At 40.5% G+C, this 19,026-nt stretch overlaps 1 protein-coding gene across 2 annotated transcripts in view; it reads left to right on the top strand.

Moving 5' to 3' along the window:
• MTHFD2L (methylenetetrahydrofolate dehydrogenase (NADP+ dependent) 2 like) overlaps positions 1 to 19,026 on the top strand; it is a 103,359-nt gene that overhangs the window by 63,324 nt on the left and 21,009 nt on the right. The gene's annotated exons all lie outside the window — the stretch shown is intronic.

The raw sequence follows: 19,026 nt of genomic DNA, 5'->3' as shown, positions 1-19,026 counted from the left end.
TATGGAAGGTGATCACGTGGAGGGGATGGCATTGAAGTGACTCCCAAGGTATTGTGACCTCCAGTAGCCACGACCAGGTTTTATTTATTTTTAAATATCTAGTGAAGAACCTTGCACTGGGGATTAGAAAACTCATTGCTAAATGAATACACTTCCTTCTTTAGAATTCAGATGTTTATCTTTGTTTAAGGTTTTTTTCCTAGAAGTTGAGGAGAGCCTTTATAGGGGCAGATGATCTCTCCAGGGTCCATTCACCCTTAATACCTTGTTTGGGCTGTTTCACTTCAGGGAGGCTTAATATGGCATTGCATCAGCACCCTTGACTCAGAGCTTGCACCTGCAGAGTTCAGAGGTACGGTAGGGAGGAGGCAGAGAAACAGCTGAGACATGATGACCGTCTTCAATGAAAGAATAAGAAAATACTTTGCTTTAGTGTCTAGTGTGGGTAGGAACATGTGCCCTTCTGTGGTGAAGTCATCATTCCTCTGGTGTATTCCGAGTGTGTGGTATAGCTGATTGTCTCTTCCAAACATGTGTTGACTGGAAGAAAGTGAAATGATTCCATTATCTACAGTCAGTTATTATTAGTTGTAGTTTTGCAGTAACATTCATGCATCTAATTAAAATACAGGAAAATTGAAACTTTAAAAAAATCAGGGATCAAAATGCCACGCATCAACACTTGTTTAACCCGTGTAGAGATAGTGTTTGAAATGGGCTGTGGAGAATCTGACTGCACACCTGGCCGCCTGCTTCAGGTGTGGCTTTGGTTCTGAAGGACAGAGATGAGAAGAAAGGAATCACTGGTGCCAGCATATATCTCATCAGACAGCTTTGTATGAAAGCCCTTTCTTTTTGCCTGTATTGGTATGTATAGTCAAGGGAAGGTTTCTGTCTCTGTCCCTTCGACTTCTACCTGAGTGCATTTCATCCAAATTTATTTCTGATTTGGTTAGCTAATAATTGCCTAGTTTATATTTATTTATTATTTATTTAAAATATATTTTTATTTATTTCAGAGAGGAAGGGAGAGGGGGAGAGAGAGAGAAACATCAGTCATGAAAGAGAATTATTGATCGGCTGCCTCCTGCATGCCCCCTACTGGGGCTTGAGCCTGCAACGTGGGCATCTGCCCTTGATCAGAATCAAACCTGGGACCCTTCAGTTTGCAGGCTGACACTCTAGCCACTGAGCCAAACTGGCTAGGGCGATAATTGCTCATTTTAGAATGACTTGCCTTTGTTACAAAACTTGAGAATTAATTAGTACTATGCATGAGTGTGGGCTTTATGGCTGGGGTTCCTCTCTCATATTTCTTCTCTGAGTATGCAGATTACAGGCCATTCACTCTTAGTATCTTAGCAACTAATATGTGACCTTTAAATCAAGATGGTAATCTATAACAGGGATCAACTATTATACTGCAGAAAAGGCAGGTACATTTCCATAATGTTCTTATTATGTTTTCCCATAATTCATACTTACACTGACTTTAAAAGGTAACTAGGAAGATTTACTCTCTGTAAAACACACACACATACACACACGACTCATTATGATATACATTCACCCTAGGATAGTTGGTCAGAATATTCTTAAAAATAATGTGGCACACCATATCACAGTGAATGAAATTCCCTTTGTTTTTACTAGGAGTAACATAAGCACTTTTAGGTTACTAAGATATCACCCCAAATTTACTTTTTGGGGGTATTAAAAACTATTTGAAGGGATTTTCTCCTTACTTTATGATAAGTTTTCTGACTTTATAGTGGAAATTCTGCGAAGGAATACTGAATGGCTTGGAAATAACTCAGAACATGGTGTTAGTTTACCTAGGGCACTAGATGAGATAGTAACTTGACTACGTCTCTTCAAATACAAATACATAGATTTAAAAACTTGGATATATGCTGTGAACACACATAATCTCAGTTCTCAAAATACTACATCCAGGAATTTATCCTATTGAGAATAGTAATGAGCTTACAGAGATAATATTCAAGGATATCCATCACAGATTTATTTATGATAGCAAAGAGTTGGAAACAGTCTAAGCACCCAACAACATGGGAACATTTAAGGAATGATGGTGTATCTACAAAAAGGAATGCTTACATCCAATTATATTCTGAAGAATAATTAGATTAGGTTACATATGGTAGAAATCCAAATATGTGTTTAGCTTTGCAGAGCTTGCAGATTGTGACTACAATTCTCTGTCTGCCAATAACTACACACATATATATTTTTTAACAATAAGTACATATAAGTACTTTTAACAGTAAAAGACTTGGCATTTTCTTAGCTGAGTAGAGTATTATATTTTTATTCTAGTTGTGCTTTTACAAAACACAGCCTGCCATATGTGTCCCTTCCATAATGTGCAGCAGTTATAAAGAGCATACCCTCCTAGAATGATGCTTTAGGAATTAATAAGTTGTTGAAAGGGCCAAAAAATTATCTATTTCCATTCCTTTTTGTCATAGACCCATATTTTTTCTGCAAAATATGTGCTCCAACTGCAAAAAACATAAGCTTCTGGGACATTTTTTATATGACTTTGATCGCCAAGGAATTTGTAAACAAATCAAAGCCTCTTTTTACCTGTTACATATTTATTAAATTTAATAAATATTCTTGCATATTAAATTATTTTTTTCATCATCAATGTACCTCATTTCCCTTAAGGATTCTAGCCTGTAAACTCTAAGTGGAAGCTAGTTAGTACACTGTTAATCCTATATAATAAAGAGGTAATGTGCAAATTGACCATCACTCCAACACACAAGATGGCCACCCCCATGTGGACACAAGATGGCTGCCACAAGATGACCAGCAGGGGAGGGCAGTTGTGGGCAATCAGGCCAGCAGGGGAGGGCAGTTGAGAGGGACCAGGCCTGCAAGGGAAGGCAGTTGGGGGCAACCAGACCTGCAGAGGAGGGCAGTTGGGGGCGACCAGGCCTGCAGGGGAGGGCAGTTGCGAGGGACAAGGCCTGCAGGGGTGGGCAGTTGGGGGCAATCAGGCCTGCAGAGGAGGGCAGTTGGGGGCGACCAGGCCTGCAGGGGAGGACAATTAGGGGGGACCCAGGCCTGCAAGAGAGGGCAGTTGGGGGTGATCAGGCCTACAGGGGAGGGCAGTTATGAGGGACAAGGCCTGCAGGGGAGGGCAGTTGGGGGGAACCAGGCCTTCAGGGGAGGGCAGTTGGAGGGGATCTGGCCTGCAGGGGAGGGCAGTTGGGGGGGATCAGGCCTGCAGGGGAAGGCAATTGGGGGGATCAGGCCTGCAGGGGAAGGCAGTTGGGAGGGATCAGGCCTGCAGGGGAAGGCAGTTGAGGGGGATCAGGCCTGCAGGGAAAGGAAGTTGGGGGTGACCAGGCCTACAGGGGAGGGTATTTTGGGGTGACCAGGCCTTCAGGGGAGGGCAGTTGGGGGGGACCAGGCCTGCAGGGGAAGGCAGTTAGGGGCAAGCAGGCTGGCAAGGGAGGGCAGTTACAGGTGATCGGGCCTGTAGGGGAGGGCAGTTGGGAGCGACCAGACCTGTAGGGGAGGACATTTAGGGGTGACCAGACTGGCAGGGGAGGTCAGTTAGAGGTGACCAGGCTGGCAAGGGAGGGCAGTTAGGGGCAATCAGGCCAGCAGGGGAGGGCAATTAGGGGTGACCAGGCTGGTAAGGGAGGGAAGTTAGAGGTGACCAGGCCAACAGGGGAGGGCAGTTGGGGGCAACCAGGCCTGCAGGGGAGGTCAGTTACGGGGAACCAGGCCTGCATGGGAAGACAGTTGGGGGTGACCAGGCCATCAGGGGAGAGCAATTAGGGGCAATCGGGCTGGCAGGGGAGCAGTTAGGCGTTGATCAGGCTGGCAGGGGAGTGATTAGAGGGTGATCAGGCTGGCAGGCAGAATCGGTTAGGGACAATCAGGCAGGCGAGCTGTTGAGAGCCAGCAGTCCTGGATTGTGAGAGGGATGTCTGACTGCCCATTTAGGCCCAATCCAGGGCAGTCGGACATCCCTAAAGGGGTCCCAGATTGGAGAGGGTGCAGGCTGGATTGAGGGACACCCCCCCATGCATGAATTTCATGCACCGGGCCTCTAGTCCTAGAATAATTATGTAAAGAAAAGGCTCCTCTCTCCCCCTACTGCCAAAAGACAAAAATAATCACTCACTAATGATATTATTTTCCTGAAATCAGCTGGAGATCACAGTCACATAACAATAGTGGCTAACACAGTTAAAATCAGGGCATTTTTAGCTCATTTATATGTGGCCTTTTACTCTCTCTATTTTTTTGAAATATATTTTTTATTGATTTCAGAGAGAGGAAGGGAGAGGGAGAAAGAGATAGAAACATCAGTGATGAGAGAGAATCATTGATCGGTTGCCTCCTGTACACCCCCTACTGGGCATTGAGCTCATAACCCAGGCATGTGCCCTGACTGGGGATCGAACCATGACCTCCTGGTTCAGGGCTCAATGCTCAACCACTGAGCAATACTGACCAAGCAAGCCATCTTTGTTTTTTGCTCTAAAGAAATAATAGGATATTTGCAAAATAAATTGAGTTGCTAAAATTACCAAAAGGTGATTAATGGTGGAACTTTATTTATACTTTGATTTTTTTGAAAAAAGAAGTTTGAAGCAACTTATTAAAAAAGAGACATTTTTGTTACATAGAAAGGTCACTTAAAGTAAATTAATACCACAAAACTGTATATAACACAATATTCATATTGTATTTGACATTTCAATGAGAAAACTAAGAAGCCAAAGGCAATTGTCATTAATTGAATGCTACTGTTTTCCAAGCACCATGCTCTGTGTTTTCATCTCCTTAGTGTTATTTTTACAGCAAACCTAGGGCAAGGGGTGTGGAGTGTTACTGTGTTTACTTTTATAAATGTGAAATATAGTCTTACCATTAGTATAAGATCACACGAAGCCCAACTTCTCTCCGTGACTCAGACTGCATGCCTGTGCAGACCTAATGGCCAACCTTATTCCCTACGGGGTGTCTGCTAGTTCTCCATGTAGAGCTGTCAGTGTCATCTGTCTTCCCACGTGAAGAATTCCTCCGACCATGCTTTGTCCAATTATGCCTCATGGAACAGAATGACTGCTGTATATCCACATTCCCCCCGGAATCTGTGATTTGGACATTTCTGGAATTTCTGCTTACCTCTCTTTCCCCTCCTGCCAGTTCTTGCTACTACTGCCAGGTAAGACACTCCCAAGACTTGCAGAGACACTTACAGCTATTTCACCTTCTCGTTTCTTCTAAACAGCCCTGCAGTGCCAGCCAAGCCAATCTTACCTTATAATAGAGAAACATGCAAATTGACCGCACCTCCGCTATGCCCACGATTGGGCCGGCAGGAGGCTGGGGGCGGGACTCCGGGTGGCATATCCGCCGTTGAGTAGATCAAGATGGCGGTGCCCAGTGGCTGGGCCCATGCCGCCGCTCCCGGGGGTGCCTGGGGCGATCGGCACCCCGGGGGGGCGTGGCCGGGCCCATCGGCACCCCGGGGGGGCGTGGCCGGACCCATGCCGCCGCTCCCCAGGGTGCCTGGGGCGATCAGCACCCCGGGTGGGCGTGGCCGGACCCATGCCGCCACTCCCGGGGGTGCCTGGGGCGATCAGCACCCCGGGGGGGCGTGGCCGGGCGATCGGCACCCCAGGGGGGGCGTGGCCGGACCCATGCCGCAGCTCCCGGGGGTGCCTGGGGCGATCGGCACCCCAGGGGGGCGTGGCCGGGCGATCAGCACCCCGGGGGGGCGTGGCCGGGCCCATGCCGCCACTCCCCGGGGTGCCTGGGGCGATTGACACCCGGGGGGGGCGTGGCTGGGCCCATGCCGCCGCTCCCGGGGGTTCCGGGGGTCAATAGGCCACCTGGGGGGGTGTGGCCTGGCCCCTCCCGCCCCTCCCGGGGGTCCGGGGGTCGATCGGCCACTTGGGGGGGCGTGGCCAGGCCCATTCCGCCCCTCCCGCCGCTCCCGGGGGTCCCAGGGGCCGAGGCTTTCCTGGCCTTGGGCACCAGAGGGGAGCCTGCACTGATCGCAGGAAACCACTGGGGGTCGGCTCCTGTGATCGGTAGCAGGGTCGCTGGGTGCGGCCAGCCCAAGGCCAGGAAAGCCTGGGGCGGAGGCTTTCCTGGCCTGGGCACCAGTGGGCAGCCTGCAAGGATGGCAGGAAACCACTGGGGGTCGGCTCCTGCGATCCTTAGCAAGGATGTTGGGTGCAGCCCGGGGCCAAGCCTCGACCCTGAAAAAGGCAGAAGGCAGTGGCCACAGCCAAGGCCTGGGTCCCTGGTGCCGGCAGAAAACTGGTGCAGGAAGCCAGGTGAATGAAGGTCTATTGCACGAATCTTCGTGCAAACGGGCTACTAGTTAAATTATAAGGCACAAATGAGAGAAACTACACTCAAATAATGTTCTGTCTCTTCTTAGAAGCTCTTTCCTCCTCACTAGCGCATGAGGGAGGGGGGCATATGTCACAAGGAAAACTTGGAATTTCTTAGAATTCTGAGGATTTATTTGTTACCTTAAGATGTCTAACTGGTGCTTACTGAACTGTATTCAGTTGCTTTCTCACATTAACACATTTCCAATTTAAAGCATATAGAACAAGAGCCTTGATGACTCTTGTTTTCATATGGGATGCTTCCTTTTGTCTTTCTCCCCATTAGACTAACATGCCACTTTCCTAGGACTAGCTTATTAAGCTGGTCTAAAGCTATACTCTCCCTCCCTCTCTTCATTTCCTTAACACATTTACTGAGCACCAAGTAGTGTCGGGCAGTGAGTTCAGTGCTGGGTGTCCCACAAAACTGACTTAGTTACTGACCTTATGGAGCTTTAGTCAAATAGCAACATGCAAAGAGAATGCGTCCATCTGGTGTGGTTTTATTGCAGTGCGTTTCAGTAGGGACATTCAAGTTCACCAGGACAGGGCTCTGTCAGCTACCCTCCCACTCCCAGTGTCAGCCTACTGTGTTTGCACCCTGTTAGGCTACATGGGAAGGGCGAGTTATGGTAGGAGAAGAACTCTACTACAAAGTCTGAAGCTTTCCAATCCACTTTGGTGAATTTTGTTCATTTTTAAACACAATCTTTGGCTTTTTTGGTAGTTTTATTGTTTTGTTTTATTTTTCTGCTTTCAATAAGCATTTTCTTAACCTCAAACAATGTACTAGTATTCTCTTGATTTCCTTGCTTTCATCTCAGGTCTGTTTAGAGTCTCATGGGTCATTTCAGTGTTTCCAAATGAATATGAATGTGTTGCCCTAATTTTTCGTTTGGTTCTTGTATCACAAAACATGTAATAAGGAACTAGTAATTCTCACAAAACAAAGCTTGTAGGCAAGGTAACAGAGCCAACCATTAAATCCCGGAGAGAACAGAGAGCTTTTCTCATCCTCTCAAAGTGCCTGTTCTTTCCTGACTTTGGCTCGTACACTGACCTCATCTATGACAGTGAACTCTGTGAGATTTGGTACCGAGAATAGTTTAATAATATTGTTTTGAATGTTCTACAGAAAACCAAAATTAAAAGTAACACCACTCATTTTGTTGGTAGGGTGACAGAACAATCTCCTTGTTACTATTTGTTTCAACTGTTGTTACATGATTATTATAGTTCAAGATTGTGCCACTCCCTGTTTGTGGGGGTGGGGTCTCAAGTGAGAGTGAGATTATTCATTATATTCGTCATCACAGTCTCTCCAATCTGCTGGGAAGTGGTATGATCCTCAGACCAAAAAGATGAGGTGTAGGGAGGTCTTTGCTTGGTGGTAGAGATAGATCCTTTTATTGGCTTTGAAGGAAATGGGTCAGAGTGCCCAATGAACTGCTTTTGTCAGTGGGAAGGAAGATATGAAAACAAAGACTGGTAGTGGCTACAAAAGACATCCAGGTGAGTTGTGGAGAACTTGTACTAGCACTCTGGACTAGACTATAGTTTGATTCAAGCAATCTTAAAATTCTGCAAAAGCAGTGACCCCACTGTGAGCTTGACAGCTTCCCAATACGTTTTCCCCCTGAGATTGATAGTGATATTAACAAATATGATTTGTAAGTATTGTATAATGATGTGTGACAACATTGGGAAGATGTGTATAACTCAGTGAAGTGATATTTTTCAAATAAGTAATGCATAATACCACTATATCCACTCAAAATGTAAAGTGGACCAATATTGGGTTTTAATACTATAGAATATGGAATCTCATTGAAATGGCTTCCAATTACACATTGCAACTAACCCTGTAGAAACGGTTTCTTGTCTAGTTTTGATGTAGATTCAAAGAAAGATGACCAATTATCTTAGAAGTCTTTTAGAACACTCCCTTTTCCAACTACATGTGAGTATGATGCTGGATGCAAAAGCAGATTGAGAATCTAGCTTCTTCTGTTGCCTGGACATTAAAAGATCATCCAAATCGTAAAACAGTGCCTCCCTTCTCACTATTTTTTGTTTGTTTGTTTTGGGATATGTGGTTATTTTAATTAAAATGTGTCATTTTAACATGTAATGGGTTTATTATTGTCTTTTTAAAAAGAATTAAATAAATATTTAAGCAGTTTATCAGTTTTGATTGCTTATATGATAAAGTCAATGAACGTAAGCCACATAAAAAAGTTCTTTCGGGTCTTTAATAATTTTTAAGATGTAGACCTGAAACCAAAAAATTTGAAACCCAGTAATTTGCATAATGACACTGTTTTCATTCATGTCTGTTCAAATGAACATTTGAGAGGCCTATCTAAAAATAGCAGGCTTTTATTTTGTTTTCTGGCACTTATCATTGCCAGACACTGTGTGTGGTATTTATTTATTTATTTATTTATTTATTTGTTTGTTTGTTTGTTTGTTTCTTAGCTACCTTCCCTATGAAAAAGTCGGCTCCATTAGGGAAGAGATTATTGTCTATCTTGTTCGTTGTCTTATCCCTTTCACTTTCTCTGATGCCTGGCACATAATAGCTATTCTGCAAATATCTGTTGAAATAATGAGGATATTTCCCATCTGGATATTTTCCTTATAGTACCAAAACTTTAGATATTCTCTGTATAATTCTTTTTAATTATGCCTCACACCTTTGCTGTTATTTTTACATCTCTCATGGATTTTTATACTCCCTAACAAGTCCAGTTTTCACATAGTGTTCTCTTCTGCTTTAACCCCTCATCACCCTCTTTTCACAACATACATTCATATAGAGATGAGTTTTATTTTTCCTGCCAACAATGCTGACCACTGTGGCCAGACACAGCCTCTTAGCTGCACAGTCCATCCTAGGTGTGCTGGAGCCCTCAAGGTAAGAATGAAGTTCTGTTGCAGAATGGGAAAGAATGCCTCTCCATCATGGCAGTCTCTCTTAGAGTGGCACAAAACACAATACAGAATTTTTAAGAGCTGCCAATTCTTTATTTATGGGTTCTTCCTCTCTACATTCCTAAATGGACTCATGGGAGCCTGGAGTAAAGCCTGGTCTGAGCTATGAATACTGAGATGTACTTAGACTCACCTCTCCCATATCAATAAATATGATGCTGTCTTCAGTCCATCACTTACACCTGGTCCCCTCTTTCTTTAGGGCAGGATCCCAACTTTGGTCACACATTTCAATTAATTGGGTCCCACACAGAGAAATTCTGATTTAGTTGATCTGGGATGCAGCCTGGTCATTGAAAGTGTTCAAAGTTCCCCTAGGGATTCTAATGTGCACACCTTGGTGGAATGTGCCTTGGGGGCTTCCTCAGCCCTCCCCATGGGGACTTCTGTCATGCCCGTTCCTCCAGATCATTGGATATACCCAGCCGTGGTTTTTTCAATAACTTAATGCAATGTAAAACTAGCTATTTCTAACATTTTCAAGGGAGAAACTATGTATTTAATAAATTCAGGATACACATGAACTAGAATATGATCCATTGAAAGTGAATCAGCCTTTCTCTTCTCTGAAGTGCATAGTGGGAATTGAGACTCCAGCTTTATCTCCAACCACTGCCCTAGGCATGCATCCTAGACTCTAACCATCTCAAATTCCTTTCAGTTTCCTTAAACCTACAAAGTTCATTGGAAGTTTATATTTTTGTTCTTGTTATTGTTTATATGCTCTGGTTTTTCTGTTTAGAACAGTCTTTCTGACTTTTTCACCTACTTTTCAAGGCATCTCTCAGAATCGACATAGTCCTTTGGAAAACAAGACCTCTCTGCCACAGGCTAAGTTAGTATCCCCTCCCTAACTCATCTTCCTCTACACCCTGGACATTTCTACATCACAATGCCATACTGTATTATAATTGTCTGGCTTTCTTGTTTGACCATGGATTTCAAAAAGTGCACTATGTTTTTAAAGAATATATAGCTTTATTGATTTCAGAGAGGAAGGGAGAGGGAGATAGGATCATCAATGATGAGAGAGAATCATTGATCGGCTGCCTCCTGCACACTCCCCACTCTGAATTGAGCCTGCAACCTGGGCATGTGTCCTGACTGGGAATTGAACCGAGATCTCCTGGTTCATAGGTCCAGGCTCAACCACTGAGCCATACCGGCTGGGCAATAGACTATGTTTTGTTGTTGTTGTTAATCCTCACCCAAGGATATTTTTCCATTGATTTTTAGAGAGAGTGGAAGGGAGGAAAGAAGGAGAGCAGAGAGGGAGAGAAAAACAGATGTGAGAGAGACACACTGATTGGTTGCCTCCCATATGTGCCTCTACTGGGTCCACGGATGAACCTACAACCCAGGTACCTGCCCTTGACCAGGAATCGAACCTGCAACCCTTCAGTGTATGGGCCAATGCTCTAATCATTGAGCACACCTGCCAAGGGTACTATGTATTTGTTGTTAAATTTATGAGTTATCCGTTATCTAGACAGAGCCCAACGTACAATTGACTAATAAATATATGAAAGATGACTTGATGTCACGAATAATCAGACAAACATAAACTCAAAATTACATAATTTTTTCATACATTAAATTTTCAAAGAATAAAAAAATCTGATGAAATCAAATGTTGGCAGGGTGAGTAAAAATGTGGAACAAATACAAATCATACACATATGTATATATGTCCCTCAGCCCAGCCTGCACACATCTTGCCCTCACATGTCCACTGGACTTTACAGAGAAAAGGTTCCAGGTAGAAGCTGATTGAAATATTCAAGAGTGACTCATAACTTTCTGAGAACAAAGGAACCCAGTACTGTTCTGGCACCCAAAGGATTAGAAGCTGGAAGCATCCAGAGATTGTCCTTGGTATGGACATTATTCTAATGAGAAACATCATAAACCAAACAGGGATCAGATAGGAACCAAGAAGCCAGGGAAAGAGAGAAAAGGGGATATGCCCTGTAGTCATTGCCACTCACTCACTGGTTTATAAGCACTTCTAGAAGATGTGCAGGAAGACTCTTGGGGGAAGACACTGAGACATTTTTACTACTACTGTAGATTATATTTAGCTAGGTTGCATATAGCTGTTATCTAACTGCTTCCGGAGCAATAATGCTGAAGAAAAAACTTCTAATCTAGAAAGAAACATATGCATTAATACAAATTCCATTGCAATTACTCTTGTAATTTATGTAGTCGGACAGCTTCCAGCTAAAGGAACAACCCACCTGAATAAGCATTTTCATGGTGTTACTTTTACATCCAAACAGGAGTTCTGGTTTTGTTCCCAGTCTCACCTCTGACTCATCATTGTGAAACTAAGAAATCACTTAGCCTCTCAGCACCTCAAATCTCTCTTCTGTGAATGAGGATAATGGGTCAACCTTCTCTTGCTTCACTGAATTGTTGTGAAGTTTAATTAGATAATGTTTGCATAGCTCTTTGAACTCTACTAATTAAATTTATGTGTAAATATGGAACTTCCTTTTATCAGGATGCCTTGACTGAGCTATTTCATAAAGACTTTAAGATGACTATGATAGGAGGATTCATTGGGAAAGGATTAATGTTTTTGTAATTCTTGTGAACTCAATTCAGACATTGTCAAATAGGCATATGAAAATTGGATTCTAAATTGTAAGAATAAAGATATAGCCTGACACTTACTCAAGGGGTAATGGTTGTACCTTCATATCAGTAAATTTAGCTCTTAGGGTGTAGAATCATGTTTGGTGTGTACTTGAGGTATTGGTATTGTTTTTTAAAACATTATATTTATTTAGTTTATTTTGCTAAGATAGCACTGGTGATTAATTTCTTATTTCTTATATAAGGAATTATAAAATAACAGATTTGCAGTCACTTAACAAAAAAGTCATAACTTTTGAAATAGTGTAATTCTGTGTAGATCATCCATTGGTTAGGCTACTTATCAATCAAAGTAATTTTCATCCACAGCAGAAAAATCTTAACTGAATCAGAAATCTTTTTTACTAAATTTCCTGTTGAGAATAGTTCATCCTAAAGTAGTTATTTTTGAAAATATGCATTAATAATATGCCTTTTTCTACTGCCAGAAATAAATTTATAAGTGGATTGTCTTGAGGAAAAAAACACCATAACTCCATAAACTTATGTTGGACTTTAGTGTATAATTATATTTATAAGCTAGAATTTTTAATGTTGATATTATAAGTGTGTAACAATTAAATTTTATACGTTACTGGATATCCCAGAATATAGAGTGGATAGGTTTTATCAGGAACTCAGACAACTGATATAATAATTTTGAAAACTACTAAATACAAAAGTATTCCTAATTCCTCTGCAAAATTTCTTTTTCTAACCTTTGCAAAAGGTTTCAATGTGGCTTTTGGCTTAGAACAAAGACTAAATCTTAAAACCTAAGAGGTTTTCTCTACTCCAAGGGGAATTTAACTTTATGAGGTAATTTTACTTGGTGGTTTTTGGCCAGCCAGGAGGGAAAAGGAACGAGTCAGAAGGAAATGGAGAAACATAGCTCGGGGGAAAGAGGAATAATAAGATAAAGACTATTAGATTTGTGCTGAGATTTGGAAGGAGCTAGATGAGAGAACATTTTTAGTTTTTCTCTTTTTTCTCTCTCTTTTTTTTTTTTTTGCCTTGGCCAAGACATATTTTAAGGGAATAATTTTGGAATCTGAATACCTTTGGATATGCCCTCAAAATCATTTAATAATGCAGACCATTGAATATTTGGAATTTTATTCCTTTATGTTCTAAAAGACCCCTCAAATGAACACTTTTGTGTACATCAAAAGTTCCTCTGAATGGTTACTACAGTTCTAAATTATCCTTGGTAAAATGATGCCATTTAGAAGGTAAGGATAAGAATTTGGGATATGGTCTAAATATACATGTAAGAAGCAGTAATTACCTCAGAGGGGCACGGTCTTAAGTTTAGACTGAGGTAAGGGGAGTCTAGGACTGGTCAATTGAAAGTGCTGCTTGTGTTCCTTGTGCCTCAACCCCCTTCCTCCCCCACCCCCTCCGACACACACAAAACCGCCTAATTTCTAGCCCATCTCCAGCTGCCAACCGACTCTACTGATTTGCAGTTCCCAGCAGATAGAAGGACTGGAGAGATTTCACAGAAAATAAAAGCAAGACAAGACTGAAGAAAGTTCTCATAAAATCTTGCTAAGGAACCTGAGGCAAAATTTTTCTATAGGATTTTCCAAAGTTCAAAAGACAATGAATTCTTTGGTTCTCGGGGTCATTTTGAAGAATAGATTCACTCAATTTACCTCCATCTCCTTCCTGTGAAAATTTCCCTTATAGATATGGAATAAAAAATTAGAGAGACAAAACCACATTGTGTTGTAAGTAATAAGACCCATCTCCAACAAGGATAAACTTTTTTAACTGACTGTGTAATTAACGGATTCCTAAAAGGGGCTTCTTATTCATAGAAGATAAAATAAATTCAGCATTTGGGGAGCTGTAATGAAAATAGGTCAGTTCAGATTCAATGAGAGACTCATATTCCCAATCAGAGAGACCAACAGCTCCCTGTCCCAGCAAGAGGCTCAAGGGGCCACAGAGGGCATCCATGGTTTCCAAGTTGAGGTCTTGGATTATGGACAAGAGAAGTTCTTAATTAGATCTTCGTGGATCCCCAATATTGTTGAATGCTGGCTCTTCCCACATATCACCCAAACAATCCATTGATAAGACGAATCTGAGTTTATGGTTACTGAAGTATGGGAAAGCACCTTAGAAGCCGTGGTGTGCTGGAGCTAGCTCTGATCAGCCTGAGTAGCTGGATCCTGAGCATTTATTTCCAATTCCATGTTCAGTGATGTCACCTTGGTAACTCGAAGTTAGCCAATATAGGAATATTTCTACCAAACAAATCATCAAATTCCACAAATCAGGGATTTATTTTTATCTTCTGGGTTCCAGATTACTTTAGTAGCATCTTAGGTTGTGGAAGCAAAGTTGGGATATTTAGGGAATGTTGAAGTTTGCGTTAAGACAAGTCTTTTTATGCATAGGCTTGATTAAGATTGGGTAAGGACCATAATATAAAAGTTTAGGATTGGTAGACAAAACAAGGAGAGGGTTTTGAAACAAGGTTTTCTAACAATCTTGGAGAATAGCCATTTGATGCTATCTACTGAAAAGTCAGACAGTTTGATGTTAATTAAAATGAATTTTTCTGTAAGTTCCTGATATAAAATTACTTGCAACTTTTATCTTTCTGAGCGAGAGTTTCCTGGAATACTAGTAATAAAGTCATGTTGGTGAAGACAGTGGAATAGTAAAGTCATGTTAATGTTCACAGTAAGCTAATGGGTGTGGATGGTTTCGGTTCTCACATATAATACTTGAGCCTTCAAATTATATAAGAATTAAGGATAGGCTTCCATGGAATTATCACACATAAAAAAACATAAAGCTCATAGGAAATATTCTCTTGAAATCATTTTCAACTTTACAACAAGAAAAAAAAAATCTGACTCCACATCCTAATGATATGTATGTCTTTTCTTTAACAAACATTTAAATAGCTTTTAATGCCCTTTCACTATTATCAAGTGATAAGGATTTACATATATTGCACTTGTATACTTTGGGAACTAGCTATATCAATCATTTGCCTCTATAAGACAATAATGTAAATGGATGACTTAGAATATTTAACATAAAAATAGATTTTTATGTCTATCATAATTTCAATCATTAAGTGAATTTTTAATATCTTTCTTTTCTTTAGTTGGACCTTTTATTTAGTCAGAAGTCTACAAGGGTTCAGAAATGAATTAATTGTGAGAAGAAACATTTTTTTTCAGTATGACTAGACAAAAGAGAATGTTTAAATCATAGAGTTGGAAGGAATCACTTACCTTCCCAATTCTATCCCATTTTTACCCTGTTGTGAATATTTGTAATGAGGAATAAATACAATATAAAGTTTCTCTTTGAAGAGTATTTTATTATCCTTAAAACATGCTGAACTCTATGTTGATCTAAAATCTATTACCAACCTTTGTTCCCTCCTTCCTTTATTCTTCCCTCTGAAGACATACGGAATAAATATATTTTTTGTTCAGTTTAACATATTGAAGATACTACCACAATTATTGAGTTTTGAATTTGGTTGTATTTTTTTCCTGAGATAGTCAGCCTGAGTTTATTGAACCATTCCTCTATTTCAGAGGTAGTCAATGTGTGGACTAGGACTGGTCCATGATTATTCCTCACACTTTGAGAACTATATGTTATAGGTCCTCAGGGAGCTGTGCCAGAATATAAATCAGCATCCTCTTGCCTTCATTGAAAAAGTCTTGCTATGGAAAAATAAAGCTAGCTGAATTAAATAGTGCTAAACAGTGTGGTTAATGATATAGTTGCTTTACATTGTGGCACAATCTTTTTTATATTGTTGCAGATAAACAGTTGAGCTAACTCATTTGATAGCATTTACTTCTTTTTTTAAAATATATTTTCTTGATTTTTTACAGAGAGGAAAGGAGAGGGATAGAGAGCTAGAAACATCGATGAGAGAGAAACATCAATTCAGCTGCCTCTTGCACACTCCCTACTGGGGATGTGCCCGCAACCAAGGTACATGCCCTTGACAGGAATCAAACCTGGGACCCTTCAGTCTGCAGGCCGACGCTCTATCCACTGAGCAAAACTGGTTAGGGTGCATTTGCTTCTTATAACATAAATTCTAGATCCTTTCTAATTATTCTTCTCTAGATTACAGCCAATGCTTCCAGAAAGAGCCTCCTAAAAATACAATGGAAAACATTACTTCCTTGTATCTGGACACTATTTGTCTTAGCATCATAGCCTAATAGTTTTTAATGAGTTTTAATCAAGTGCAGCACCTCAGAATTATATATTTATTTATTTTCAAATTCATGCTACTTATAGTTCATTATTTCAAAGTGGCTACCTACAAATTATTCTATCCAATTTTGTATCATTTGTGAATGTAGGTTATGCAGTTACTGCTCTCTAAAACAAACAAAAAAAAAACAAAAACAAAAAAACCACCAATTCAGTCACTTTAAACAATAACATTTAAAAGAAAATTCTCATGAGTTTGTGGTTCAGTGGGTCAGTTATGGTGACTTTGGCTTGTTCCTCTGATCTTGACCGGGCACTCAAGCATTGGCTGGAGGCTGACTGGTCTAGGATCATCTCAGCTGAGACAACTCAGCTCTCCTCCACAGGATTTGTGTCCTCCAGCAGACCAGCTGGAGCCTGTTCTCATGGCTCTGACAGGGTCCCGAGAGTGGTAGGAAGCACACAAGGCCTCTGTAAGGATCAGCCTCAGCTCTGCATAGAGTAGGTCAGAGAAGCGTAGAAAATGGACCTGGAGGTAGACAAGGGGAAAATAACTATCACCATGCCAATGTGCTCTTCAGAGCTCTTTATAAACATTTTGAAAATGTCACTGACAAACACTTTTCATGGAATACCTCAATGGACCTTACAGATGCATTGATCAACAGTTTAGAATATGTTATTTAAACAGCTATGACTGTACCAATAAGAGTTTTCATCCAATCCATGTTTTTCCATGCTGTTAATAAGGGTTCAAATTTGATGCTTCAATTAAGAAATCATCTGTAGTTTCCTGAACATAAATGATCATCACTGCATTATTTATAACAATAAAATATTGGAACAAATGCAAGGCTGAATAATTTAATATGGTAATCCACATTATAAGTTATTTCATGTGGTTTTTAAATTTTAAATAATTGATGAAATGGGAAAATGCTCACAATTTAATTTTAATGACAAAGTGTTACGATATATAGTGAAGCACAATATAAACAAAATTACAGACATCATATTTTATATCCAATATAGAAATATTTTGAGATCCTAGAAAGAAATGCAATAAAAATATATTTATTATCTTTGGATGGCAAAATGATATTGATTTTTATTCTTATGTTAAAATTTTTAGATATTTTCCACAATAAATGTACATAATATCATATCAGAAAAAAATAAACATACATTTAAGTTTTTTGTATTTTGTAATTTTCCTGGGAATTAAAATCAAGCTCAGATTTCCCCTACTTTGAAAATTGTGCATTTGTCCATTGCCAATCTGATATTTTCTGAAAAATTATTATGAACAGTTACAATTGGGAAGGAGAGTATAGTAGCTAGAATTTAATAAGTATTTAAAAAGCATAGTAGCAGATTTTAATAAGTATTTCAAAAGCATAGTAGTTAGATTTTAATAAGTATGTCATCAACATTTTCATCTTAAAATATTTCCTGCAGTCATATGAGTGCACATTTTCTTTTTCTATTGAATGCCAAGAAGAAACAGGACTTTATTATTATCTTGGAGCAATCCTAAATTTCTATTCTAGAACCAATAAAAAGGAAGAGGTCTGTGGGACAGAATGGGAAAGCAGAAGGAAAATATCTCCATTGATGCTTCATTGGTTATAATATCATTATGTGACTGAGGGACCTATGAGATAACTATATCTATTTTGACACTGACTATTTCTTTATAGCCTTTACATTCCTACTAACGCTGAAAATCCTATGTCATGAGGTTACACTTAAGCCATCTGGAATACTTAAATGAATACATTCAGGTGCTAGAATAAAGCCTCTGAAAACACAACACGTAGCTCTTTTCCTGCAAAGGATGTAGAATGTGAAGGTGAGTAAATCACCTACCAGACACGATGCCCACCAGAGGCATTGTGGTAAAGTTGGCCACAAATTCTCTGATTCTCCTCCCACTGAGAAGTGGAGTCTCTACACTCCTCTTAAATCTAAGTGGATTCTGTAGAGTAGAATATAGCAGAAGTGACACTGTGCCAGTTTCCAGGTTTCAGCCTTAAGTGACTGGCAGCTTCTACTTCCTGATTCTTGGAAAACTCATTCCAGGAAGCGACCTGCCAGGCTGTGAGAAGCCTAAGCCACATGGAGTAGTCATGCCTATAGGCCCCAACTGACAGCCCTAGCTGAGCTCAGCCAACTGTGAGCATCAACTGCAGACATGTGAATGAGCCTCCTTGGAAATCGGCCAGTCACATCTTCAGGTGACTCCAACCTCAGCCACTGTGACTCCATTTATCTGAAAGACCCCCAGGAAGATCCATCCAGCTGAGCTCAGTCAACCCCCAGAACCATGAAACATAATAAATTGCTATTTTAAGACACTAAGTTTGGAAATGGTTTGTTGATTAATAACCAAAAAACTAGAACATTAGCCATTTGCTGGTATTGTACTTGAGATAAAATTTGAAAATACAGAAAATAGATGGTGACATAAAATCTCTGTAAAACTATCTTTCAAACTGGAATGGAGACATATACTCTATAATTAATCAGAGAAACCAAGAACAAATAAAAAGAAAGCTTAAGATAGCATTTCACATTTGGAGTATGTGTATGGCACTTTATAGTTTACCATAACCCTGAGGAATATGAATTATTATCATCATTATTTTTTATACTTTTCCTCCCTCCCTCCCTTTCTTCTCTTTGTCTACCTCCAAGTTCCAAGTTGTTTTCACTCCACTAAACCTCAGAAGGAGCCTCATTCATCTCCATATTCTCCCCAAGCCATTTATAGTACACGAAATAC

This window comes from Cnephaeus nilssonii (genome assembly GCF_951640355.1).
Source record: "Cnephaeus nilssonii genome assembly, chromosome: 1".
NCBI lineage: Eukaryota > Metazoa > Chordata > Mammalia > Chiroptera > Vespertilionidae > Cnephaeus > Cnephaeus nilssonii.
This window is presented reverse-complemented; position numbering and strand designations above follow the sequence as displayed.